Below are 12,952 nucleotides of genomic sequence, written 5' to 3'. Positions count from 1 at the left end.
GGGAGGGAGGGAGGAAGGAAGGAAGGAAGGAAGGAGAAAGAAAGAAAGAAAGAAGTGATAGTATATAAAACAAAAAAAGAATAACATTAACTTAAAGACTCCAACTTCTCTATCTCAGGTTTGCCATTCACCATCTGTATAACCTTTGGCAAGAAAATGTTTCACTTTTCCTGTCCTTTATTTATTTCTTTTAAAATTTTTTTGAATGTTTATTTATTTTTGAGAGAGAGAGAGAGAGAGAGACAGAGCATGACCAGGGGAGGGGCAGAGAGAGAGGGAGACACAGAATCCGAAACAGGCTCCAGGCTCCGAGCTGTCAGCACAGAGCCCGACGCGGGGCTCGAACCCACGGACCATGAGATCATGACCTGAGCTGAAGTCGGACGCTCAACTGACTGAGCCACCCAGGCGCCCCTCCTGTCCTTTAAAATAGAGATACTACCATCCATTTTATAGAGCTTCATTGGTTTGTTATGAATATTACATGGAGGAACAAATATAAAATTCCCAGTACATGTTAAGTATTCAAAAGTTGGCTCCCCTCTCTTTTATCCTGCAGAGGTAACAGTTGTTGCCAATTCAAGAAAGCTCAATAAGTATATTTGATGATATCTGTAGTAGCAGAGAAGTGAACAAGTAAATGCTCCCACAGCTCAACTGAAATAGACATAATAAATCCTCCATTAAAGCAACCTACCAATGATAATACCCCCTCCCAGCTTAGCTTCCCAGTCAATGACCCATGAACCTCAAAAGGTGTTTTTTAACAATAGACGAGATTCTTTAATGTACACCTTAAAGTGTCAGGTGAATGTGTTAATGTTCTCAGTAATTTAACTTTGGCATTTCCTGAGCTGAGCATTTAAACTGGCAATTTTGGGGCGCCTAGGTGGCTCAGGCAGTTAAGCATCCGACTTCAGCTCAGGTCATGATCTCAAGACTCGTGAGTTCGAGCCACACCTCGGGTTCTGTGCTGACAGCTCAAAGCCTGGAGACTGCTTTGGATTCTATGTCTCCCTCTCTCTCTCTGCCCTTCCCCCACTCAAGCTCTGTCTCTCAAAAAGTAAATGAACATTAAAAAAATAATAGTAGGGGCGCCTGGGTGGCTCAGTCGGTTGAGCAGCCGACTTCGGCTCAGGTCATGATCTCGCGGTCCGTGAATTCGAGCCCCGCATCGGGCTCTGTGCTGACAGCTCGGAGCCTGGAGCCTGTTTCGGATTCTGTGTCTCCCTCTCTCTGACCCTCGCCCGTTCATGCTCTGTCTCTCTCTGTCTCAAAAATAAATAAATGTTAAAAAAAAATAATAGTAAATAAACTGGCAATTTAATACAACATTTAATGAATATTTTTATATTTATGTTCTACAGCATGAACCAATGTTCGCTCATTTGCCCATCTTCTGGGCTTCTATTTTTCCAAGCACTACAAAACAAAAATACATCTGTCATGTGCACCTTCCTTAAGCAATTTTAATCTGGCCCTTCTAAACAGTCATTAAGAATCTATTACCTTAGTCTATTATTGATAATGTGTTCCCATTTCCACATGTGTAACAGGAGACCAAAACAATTTTTACAGGAAAAGATTCTCAGTCCTAATCTAAACCCAGCCAGCAGCTCTCAAATCACACACACTATGGAAGCTGCAGATGTTGGCTTTGATCCCTATGGTTTAGGAAGAATCACAACAATAATACATCACATAGCCATGAAAAGATTCCTTTACGATAAAGAACACATCCCTGAGCGTTGAACATGGGAGCCAAGAAGATTCAGAATGCTAATCTTCCATTTTACTAGGAGACCTTGAGCAATTTACCTAGTCTCCACTGATTATTTCTTCATAAAGAAAATGAAAATATACTCATTACAATGCCAGAGATACTGTTTTGATTAACTACCTGGGGTTTGGTTACCAGGGACCTCAGAAGTCATCTTTCTCATCTCCTTCATTTCTTAACAAGCCCATGCTTGAGTCATCCTACAAAGACAGTTACTGAGTCTTTGAAGAACATATTTCACAACCTTCCTCAGTAATATCCCAGTATCTTGTTGTCAGGAAGTTCTTTCTAATTTGTAATCTATATCCCTTCTGCTGCAATTAAAACACATTCCCTCTTGTCTTCTATGGGAAAAGAACATCTGCTTAATACCACCTGAACAATATCCCTTCAAGAGATTATAAAATATAGGAAGCCCATTTTAAACAGCTTCATGTAAATGCAACATGGCTTTAAATGGGTCATCTTAGACAAAGAACATGATTAAGAGTCTTAAATTCCCAGTTCCATCACTGACTTGCTCTGAAGATGATAGGAAGTTAAAACCATGCAGATGCTATACCTCAATTACCCCATCAGTAAAATGCAAATGATAAAACCAGTATGTTAGGAGAACTCAGTTCCTCAAAAAACTAAATATAAAGGCAAGAGATTCTCAATCCCAATCTAAGCCCAGCCAACAACTCTCAAATCACTCACTCTGTGGAAGCTGCAGATGTTGGCTTGATCCCTATGGTTTAGGAAGAATCATGACAATAATACATTACCAGATAGCCTTACAATTAATTACACGCCTAGGTAGATACCCAAAACAACCGAAAACAAGGACACGTACATGCATGTTTCCAGCAGCGTTATTTATGATTTCCAAAAGGTGGGAACAGTCCAAATGTTCTTCAATGGGTAAAGGAACAAATTATGATATATACATATACAATAGGTTACATATTGTTATGATTCCTCTTGTATAAGAAATTCAGAATATATCAACCTATAGATACAGAATGCAGACTGCTGATTTCCAGGGGCTGGTGGAAGGAGGGAAATGAAGAGAAACTGTTTTACTTTGGAGTAATCGAAATGTTTTGGAACTAAATAGAGGGTGGTGGTTGCAAAACATTATGAATGTATTAAACACCACTGAACTGTTCACTTTAAAATGGTTAATTCTGGGGCACCTGGCTGGCTCAGTCAGCAGACCATGTGACTCTTGATCTCAGAGTTGTACATTCAAACCCCACATTGGGTTTGCAGAATTACTTAAAAATAAAATTAAAAAAAAAAAAATTTTTTAATGTTTATTTTTGAGAGAAAGAGACAGAGCATGGGTGGGGGAGGGGCAAAGAGAGGGGAAGACACAGAATCTGAAACAGGCTCCAGGCTCTGAGCTGTCAGCACAGAGCCCGACATGGGGCTTTAACTCTGGACCAGTGAGATCATGACCTGAGCCAAAGTCCCAAGCTTAACGGACTGAGCCACCCAGGAACTCCTAAAAATAAAATCTTTTAAGGGACGCCTGGCTGGCCCAGTCAGTATAGCTTGCGACTCTTGATCTCAGGGTCATAAATTCAAGCCCCACATTGGGCATGGAGCCTACTTAAAAAAAAAAAAAAAAAAAAAAAAAGTAAATAAATAGCACCTGGGTGGCTCAGTCAGTTAAGTGTCCAATTTTTTTTTTTTTTAAAAAAATCTCTCTTTTGAGAGAGACAGAGACAGAGAGTAAGTGAGGGGCAGAGATAAAGGGAAACAGAATCCCAAGCAGGCTCCGCACCATCAGCACAGAACCCGATGAGGGGTTTGAACTCACCAACCACGAGATCAGGACCTGACCTGAAACCAAGAGCTGAACGCTTCACCAACTGAGCCACCTAGGCACCTCTAAGCGTCAGACTCTTATTTTGGTTCAGGTCTTGATCTCACGGTTCATGAGTTCCAGCCCCACATCAGGCTCTACACTGATAGTGCGGAGCCTGCTTGGGATCCTCTCTCTCTGCCCCTCCCTGCTCATGCTCTCTCTCTCTCAAAATAAATAAATAAAAACTTTAAAAAATAAATAAATAAACAAGGGGTGCCTGGGTGGCTCAGTGGTTAGGCATCTGACTTCTGCTCAGGTCACGACCTAGTGGTTTGTGAGTTCAAGTCCCACATTGGGCTCTGTGCTGACAGCTCAGAGCCTGGAGCCTGCTTCAGATTCTGTGTCTCCTTCTCTCCCTCTGCCCCTTCCCTGCTTGTGCTCCGTCTCTCTCTCTCAAAAATAAAAAAATATTAAGAAAAAAATTTTAATTAATTAATTAATTAATGGTTAATTTTGCGTTGTATGAATTTCACCTGAATAAAAAAAAAAAAAGGGGAAGGCTAGAAGAATTAGTGGGGACAATATCCATAAAATGCTTAGCCCTTCCCAGAAAAGTCATCATATAAAATTCTAGGTAGACTGGTAGCCAAAACGTTTAATATTATCTCATTATAGCCTATTAGACTCTTAAGCAAAGAATATGTAAATGGGAAACAAAACAGAAACCAAAATAAAGTCTAGAGTCACATTTATATGTACTCTCTATGGCAGTAAGAACCAATAAATACGTGACTGAATAAAGAGATAAAGTAGGGGCGCCTGGGTGGCTCAGTCGGTTAAGCGTCCGACTTCAGCTCAGGTCATGATCTCACAGTCTGGGAGTTCAAGCCCCATGTCCGGCTCTGTGCTGACAGCTCAGAGCCTGGAGCCTGCTTCAGATTCTGTGTCTCCCTCTCTCTCTCTGCCCCTCCCCTGCTCATGCTCTGTCTCTCTTCTGTCTCAAAAATAAATAAACACATTTAAAAAAAATTTTTTTAAAGATAAAGTAAATAACCAAGCACATGAGCAAATTGACTATAGCAACAATGACCACAGGAAAGCAATAAGAAAAAATAAAAGTAAGGAATAAATTTTAAAAGCCAAAATACAAAGACACATTAAGTAGGGAATTGAAAAGAGAAGCTAATGACAGCAAAACTAAAAAGTACATAAACCCTTAAATTCCAAGGCCACATATACAAATCATGAGAATCACTACTCTTTCCATTCTGCAGTTACCCTCATTCCTTGACCTCTTTTCGCCACCCCACCCCCCCCACCCCCCAGCTTTTTTTAAACCTCTTTCTCCTTTAATCCAACCTCCTGGCAAGACACCAAGGCTAGGCCACCAAGAAGAAAATAAAAAGGTATCATTCCTATCTTCATGGACATTATATTGCTTCTTCTTAAAGTATTACTTCTTCTGGGAAGACAGACAGGCTAATTACCAAAATATACAGACCATCTCCACTTCCTCCCGTCCCACTTTTTAAATCCACTTCAGTGGATTTCTGAGGTTTCCTCAAATTCTTTGGATCTTGACTGGGAACACTCTCCTGCTAGTCTATACACACATTCTCTCTAGGTAATCTTACCATTTTCCTTGACTGTAAATACCACCTCTCTACTAAGAGCATCAGATTTACTGCCAGCACCCCTGCCAGCAGCACTCAAAGGCTCCTTGCTGGATATCTCCACATGTTTTTAACAGAAAGCTCACACTCAGCAGGGCTTGAGGTCTTCCTCCTGCTCCCCAACTCTAGTCAAAATCTGCTCCTCCTCAAATGTTTCCATCTCAGAAATGGCAACTTCATCTATCCAGATGCTCATGCCAGAAATCTGAGAATCATACTTGACTTTTCCCTCCTCCCACATATTCAAGCCATCATTAAGTCTTGCCTGTCCTAATTCTAAAATATCTATTGGGAAAAAAAAAAAAAATGTATCTATTCAATTTTTCTACTTCCTCCCATCTCCATTGCCTACAGCCTAGTCCAAGCCATTATATGGTCATCTTTTGCCTGGACCACAAAAAGACATCTTTAACTATCATACTTCCCCCACTTCTCTTTCAAATTTTCCAAATTCCAAAATTTTTCCCACAAATTTCCAAAATTTTCCACAATGTAGCTGGAGCAACCTTTTAAAATCATATATTAGGGTCACAACACTCATACTTAAAACCTTCCAATGCTTCCAGTTATATTTAGGAAAAAAGTCCAAAATCCTTAACACAACCCTGCCTACGTCTCTATCCTCATCCTGTGCCCCTCTCCTTCCTCCCCCACTGCTCACTGTACTCCAACCACACCAACCTTCTTCCAGCTTCTCAAACTGTGCCACGTTCCTTCCTACCTCGAGGCTTTCATACATGCTATTCCCTTTGCCTTTCCCTTTCAGCCTTCTAATCTCTGCTTAAATATCACATCTTCAGGAAACTTTTCCCAAGGCTCCAATATAATTCAGGGTCCCCTACTATAATCTCTTTTTTACTTCTCCATCATAGGACTTGATACACTTTGCAATTACACATTTATTAGCGTATTTTTTGTTTACCATCTCTCTCCCCTATGGACAACAATCTCTAGAAGAGCATGGACAGAGTCTATTTTTGTCACTCTAGTCTTAGTACAGTGGTAGTAGTTTAGAGAGTTTAGAATTATTTAAAGTAGTTCAGAATCAGTATAATTTAGGGCTTAAGAGCAGGAGACTATGGAGCCAGACTGCTTGGATTCAAATCCTGGTGCTGCCAGTAACTAGGCTCTAAGACCTTGGGCAAACTGCTTAACCTCTCTCTGTGCCACAATTTCCACATCTACGAAATGAGGAAAATAAAAGTACCTACACCACAAAACTGTAAGAATGAAAAGAATTAATGACACAAAGCACTTGGTACAGTACCTGGCACAAAGCACTTCAATAAGCACGGTTCTGATCAGCTCTTATTGTGGTATTCGTAACACCTACCACAGTGGTAGACAACATTTACTGAATGAATGGATGGATTAATTAATTAAAAAAACAAGACTCCACTATCTTCATTAAATAGGTTTTTTAAATGACAGCACAGGAATTTTACACAGACTTCAGAGAGGAAAACAAAAACGGATAGTTAAGGTAAAGACTGAAGCACCCACAATTTATGATGGCATAAAGGGACAAGAGGAATAAAAAACTAACTCTACTGCATTCCTGTACCACTATATGAAATACAAGTTCACTCTTCCAGAAGTTTACCCAAGTTGATTTGGTAACTTTGACTTTTCCCTAAATATCATTCTCTTCCATGCCTTTAGACAACTTCTTCCAAATTGTTCAAGTACTAATCACAGTTCAAATACATGGTAAAATTCACATGCTAAAATTTTCTACCTGTTTGGCAAAGAAATGTTTTTCTGTTCCTAAAATAGCTCTGGCCTGTTTTACCATACATATTACAGAATCCTCAAAATTCCGTCATGTCTCTTCTACTTGGAATTCTGTCAGACACTGTTGCTTTCTAGGTTTCTCTCTCCCAGTAAAGACATACCCTCTCACTTTAACTTGAAGCACCCTGAGGGAAAGGAGAAACAAATATACTGCTTGAACTTCCTGTTTCCTGTTTAAGTTTTCTCAGAAGACACTGAACTTCAATCTAAGCATCACTGCTGTTTGTTGTCCTTTTGGGGAACATATAATCTTCAAGGTGTTATAATAATAATATTGAAAACAATAACAGGTGGCATATATAGCACTATCTGCTGTTCTAAATGCTTTACATATATTCTCTCATTCATTTCTCACAATTGTATGGTATTCTACACATGAAGAAAGGCACAGAGACATTAAGTATTTACGTAAGTTGCAGAGTTAGTAAATAGTGGTCCTGAGATTTGGACTCAGACTGCCTGGCTCCAAGAATCAGTGCCACTAGGCTGTTACTCAAGAGTCTGGGAAGACATATTTTTCTATCCTGTTTTCACTGGTCAGCTAGGCTGAAATACTCCAAATCTCTCCCCCAAATCAAACAGGCATATTAATCCTCTGCAATCCAGCAAAATTTCAAATGTTTCATTATATCATAAGCATATACACCTAAAACAAAACAATGTTAACTCATGGGAAACTACACGTTCTATCCTGGGAAGCAGAAATAAACAAATGATGAAATAATGAAATGTGAAATTTGCCTCAGTTAATTCGACAGACAGACATATGATTCCAATAAGCAGTAGTAAAAAAATGCTACAAAACACCTTTAATATCTTGAAAGAAAGGTACTAAACAAGATTATAAGTACATATTATCATATACACATACTCAGCAGCAGCAGCCTACATTTTCCCTCTCTCAATTTCACTACAATCCTTCTAAATCTTTCCCCTTATATAAGGCTAAGTACTTCAGCTTAGTCTCTGCTACAAATAAATCTGAAGTCATGTATCCAGTGTTTAAATTCACTGAACTCAAATTCCAAAGAATAATTATTTTAGAAAAAATTAACAAATGAAAACTAATTAAATTCAGGTCACATTAGAAGTAAAAATTAAACTCATTAGCCAAGCATGCTGGACATTTCTAAGTCATAGTGATCCTTTATTATCCCATATCCAGTGTCACCAAACACTAAGTAACAAATATTACATACAGCAATTTTATCTTCTTTTTTTTAATTTGTTTATTTTGAGAGAGAGAGAGAGAGAGAGAGAGAGACAGAGGCATGAGAGCATGCATGTGGAGGAAGGGCAAAAAGAGAGGGAGAGAGAGAGAATCCCAAGCAGGCTCTGCACTGTCAGTGCAGCCCGGTGAAGGGCTCGAACTCACAAAGTGTGAGATCGTGACCTGAGCTGAAATCAAACACTTAACAGACTGAGCCACTCAGGCACCCCACATGTAGCAATTTTAAATGAAGACTTCCACTGTGATGGCAGAAAGAGAACCTTAATTTACTGAATCATGATATGTTGTGATTGCAACTTTTTAACGGGATTAAAGATGCCATGACTGAAGACTCCAATCTCCCCAAGAATACCCAGTGCCCTCCTCACTTCTTCATCTTGCTGTCAGCCCTTGTTTCTTTCAGAGCACAGCCTAAATTTCAATATCCATCAGATTCCTGGTCAACTCTGCTCCCCACTGGAATAAACTCCATAAGAGTAAGAATATTCATGTCTACTTTTGTATCCCAGCATCTAATGAGCATTCAATAAATATTTGCTAGATGAACAAAAGTCTGAAAAGGAAAGGGTTGAAACACAGAGTCAACAATCAAGAAATAGTTCCAGGGCACCTGGGTGGCTCAGGCAGTTAAGCATCAACTCTTGATTTCGGTTTAGGGCATGATCTCACAGTTCATGAGATAGAGCCCCATGTGGGGCTCTGTGCTGACAGGGCAGAAACTGGAATTCTCTCTCTCCCTCTCTCTCTGCCCCTCCCCTGCTCTCACACATGCATGCATGCACTCAACAGTTCTTGCCCACACACACTGTCTCTCTCAAAATAAATATACTTAAAAAAAAAAAAAAAAAAAGAATAGGGGAGACTGGACGGCTCCATTGGTTAAGCATCAGAATCTTGATTTCAGCTCAGGTCATGATCTCATGGTTCGTGAGATCAAGCCCCACATGGGGTTCTGTGCGGACAGCATGGAGCCTGCTTGGGATTCTCTCTTCTCTTCTCTCTCTCTCTCTCTCTCTGCCCCTCCCCCACTCACACGGCTGCTCTCTGTCTCTCAAAATAAATAAACAAACTTGGAGTACCTGGGTGGCTCAGTTGGTTGAGCATCCGACTCTTGATTTGGGCTCTGGTCATGATCTCATGGTTTGTAAGATCAAACCTCCTTTGTGCTCTGCACTGATGGTGTGGAGCCTGCTTGGGGTTTTCTCTCCCTCCCTCTCTCTCTGCCTCTCCCCCATGCTCTCTCCCTCTCTCTCAAGGTAAATAAACAAACAAACTTAAAAAAAAAAAAAAAAAAGAAGAAGAAGAAGAAGAAGAGGGGCACCCAGGTGGCTCAGTTGGTTAAGCATCCAACTCTTGATCTCAGCTCAGGTCATGATATCATGGTTCGTTGAGTTTAAGCCCTGCATCGGGCTCTGTGCTGAAGCCCTGAAGCCTGCTTAGGATTCTGTTTCCCTCTCTTTCTGTCCCTCCCCTGTTTGCTCTCTATCACTCTCAAAATAAATTAAAAAAAAAAAAAGAAAGAAAAAAAGAAAAGAAATAGTTCCAAAAGGTCTGATAGGAATACATTGTACCTTAGGAAACAACACAGCACAAGAACAATACTCAACAAAGAAAGGAAAAAGTTTAGGTGGAGAAGTGGAGATTATCAACCCTAAGAAAAGACAGAGAACAAAATGGAAAAGATACTACATTAATCTATAGACACACAGGCAGGACTAACTGGAAGAGGGAGGGTAAATATTCTCAGCCTCACCCCATCTACACATACAGCACTTAAAACTTCTCTTTCACTGGCACTTCCAGGCATTCACTCCTTTCCACACACATATTAGTTAAGCTCCTCCAATGCTGGTTTAATGTTTGTCACCTCTATCCCCCATGACTGTCAGGCATAATGTTGCCTTGAAAGAAACAAGTTGTCCAAGAACTTAGATGACTGCTCACCATTGCTGTAAGATAGCATAGCAGTTAATATCTAAAGAGCACTTTATCTTTTTAAAGCAGTTTCACATACTTTTTTCTCAATAGAAATATTATGATAAAAGTATTATCTTTCCCATTCTCTAAACACAGGTTCATAAAAGTATTCAAAGCCTTGTTTTTAAATCCCAACTCTGCTACATACTTGCTGTGTGATCTTGGTCAAATTACGTACTCTGAGTTCAGTATCCACTGGGAAAATAATATCTACCTTAAAGGACTGCTGTATTAAATGAGATGATGCCTGTGAAGAACATGACATAGTAAATGCCCAGTAAAGGGGAGCAACCTTCCCTACAGTCTCCTTAAATAATTTGTAAAGGATTTCTCAGCTATGAAGTGTATAAGCCTAGGACTTAAATCCAGGTCTCCTGATTCCTTAATCTGTTTTCTTCACACTACGTCATTTTGGCAGACTGCCACATACTACTGGGCACATAAATACATTCTGACAATAACTGATCACAAAATTTTTATCTATCAGTAACTAATTTTAGCTTTGCAAAAAGGGGGAAAGATAGATCTAATTAACTTTGGGGTGGGGGGAGAAGGGGCTTGAAAATATAAAATATAAATCACCCCCAAGCCACAGGACAAGTTGTACCATAGTACTTCTGTACAAACAGAAATTATGACAAGAAACAGAAAGTTCTCTCTGGGTTTATGAGGAACAATTGGAGAAGGAAACAAGAATGACTATGATTAAAGGAACTTAAGGAGTTTTGGGGGCCGGGGGGGGGGGGGTTGTTTATTTTGTTCTGTTTGTTGGTTTGGGGTTTTTTTTGGTAAACCAAACCACTGGGCAAAAAGATCTGCATCCCATTCCAAAATAACTCTATCAAGGCTGAGACGTATCTTTAAAAAAAGAGACTTCAGTGTACTAACAACAAAACTTTTTCTCAAACTGCTTTCAGAGCAGGATAAATGGGAATAGTGAGATACGTTGTCAACATTCATGAAGATCCTTGAAGATCATAAATGTATGGACTCAGTATTAATAAGAAGCAGAAAGAAGCATGATCAAAAGAACAAAAGTTTTGGCACACCTGGCTTGCTTAGCCAGAAGAGCACGCGATTCTTGATCTCAGGACTGTGAGTTCAAGCCCCACACTCGATGTGGAGCTTACTTACAAAAAAAAAAAGAAAAAGAGAAGAAAAAGAAAAAGAATAAAAGTTTCATAAGCTTCCTAACATGTATTGAAAATAATTTGAAAATTATACAATATAAAACCAAATTATTACAGTTAATAAAAATAACCAGTAGTTTTCAAGTGATACATATAATTAATCTTTTCCAAGGTAGAATATAACTCCTTCCAGGACAAGCTATAGAAGATATTCAAAGAAGTTCACATCTTTAATAATCCTCAAGAACTTTCTCACGAAAAGAGAAGATAGAACAATTAAGTCACATCCTGAACCCATAAATTTCTGAAAGGAAATGCCAGAAGAGAGCCTGATCTGACACTGACAGAACAGCGCAAGATTTAACCAAGAAAGGTAAACTGTGGAGTGAATTTCTATCACAAAGCAGGGTAGAAGCCAATAAGCTCTATCCCTATGACCTCACCACCAGCACCACAACCAAATTTCTTGTCTTCGTCAATTCAACTTAAACCTCTGCTAATTATTTCCTATAGAAACGTAACAAAATGTTGCTAACATTTTTTGTGACACTCCTAGCAAACTCCATCTTTATTTATTTAGCATTCGTTAGGAGTCACTGAGATACTACATTAACTACAAATTCTATGCAGAATCAATTCCCAGGAGATAACGTCGCTTCCTTCACTAAATGCTCTCCTCTGATATACGTTCTCTTCTACCATAAAAACTTTTTCAGAGAGCACACATTCTTAGCCTAACTTCCCAATCTAGGTTCACCAGTCTGGTGGCTCTTCTTTAATCCCTTTCTGGAAGTTCTGAGGTCCTGATAACTAGGAAATCACTGATGACCAAGGACCCCACGCTTAGATATTGCTGACCTCAAAATCAAAAACATTAGAGGAACAATAACCTTTCCACAACTCATATTAGAATTCTAAAATTGTTAAAAACAAAACAAAACACATACTTGTATAGTTTCCACCCAAGGACTAGAAATTTAATCTGTTCTCTCTTTAAAACCACTGTCCTACTGATTTTACATACTATGGAAATACTTATTCAACCTAAAACCACCTCTAGCCTGAATATTTTTTTTCGACAAAGAAGCTACACAAATTAGGATCGTGACACTGAATCCAATGAAAATAAAATGAGTAAGAACGCTTAGTCCCCAAAGTTTCTAAGTTGAGAGAGAAAAGAAAAACATAATGGAGATGCCAGAATTTTAACTTTAAATTTAAATATCTCAATATTTGAATGAATCCTACACAATGGCTGTTTAGTATACGCACAACTAAACCACTAATCGAATATGATAAAATTGTTCTGAAAACGACTCCTTGGGTTTCCTTTGGATTCTTCCTAGAAAGCAAACTCTTCAGGACAAATATCTGATTTGAAAATCTTCACCAATCCTCCATGCTTGGACATTAACCACTTAACAACATAGTTGGAAGATTTCCATTGAGAACAAGCTGGGGGGGGGGGGGGGGGGAGAGAAATAAGTATCAACCAGAAAGCAAACTGGTCAGCAAACAAAATTTTCTATCCAAGAAACAGAATTGCCATTGCTTTTCTCACTAAAATGATAC

At 39.2% G+C, this 12,952-nt stretch overlaps 1 protein-coding gene across 10 annotated transcripts in view; it reads right to left on the bottom strand.

Annotated features, from left to right (window-relative positions):
* AMBRA1 (autophagy and beclin 1 regulator 1) overlaps positions 1 to 12,952 on the bottom strand; it is a 177,836-nt gene that overhangs the window by 163,927 nt on the left and 957 nt on the right. The window lies entirely within an intron of this gene.

Source organism: Panthera pardus, unplaced genomic scaffold, assembly GCF_024362965.1.
Source record: "Panthera pardus isolate Hobbes unplaced genomic scaffold, ASM2436296v1 HiC_scaffold_12, whole genome shotgun sequence".
Classification (NCBI taxonomy): Eukaryota; Metazoa; Chordata; class Mammalia; order Carnivora; family Felidae; genus Panthera; species Panthera pardus.
This window is presented reverse-complemented; position numbering and strand designations above follow the sequence as displayed.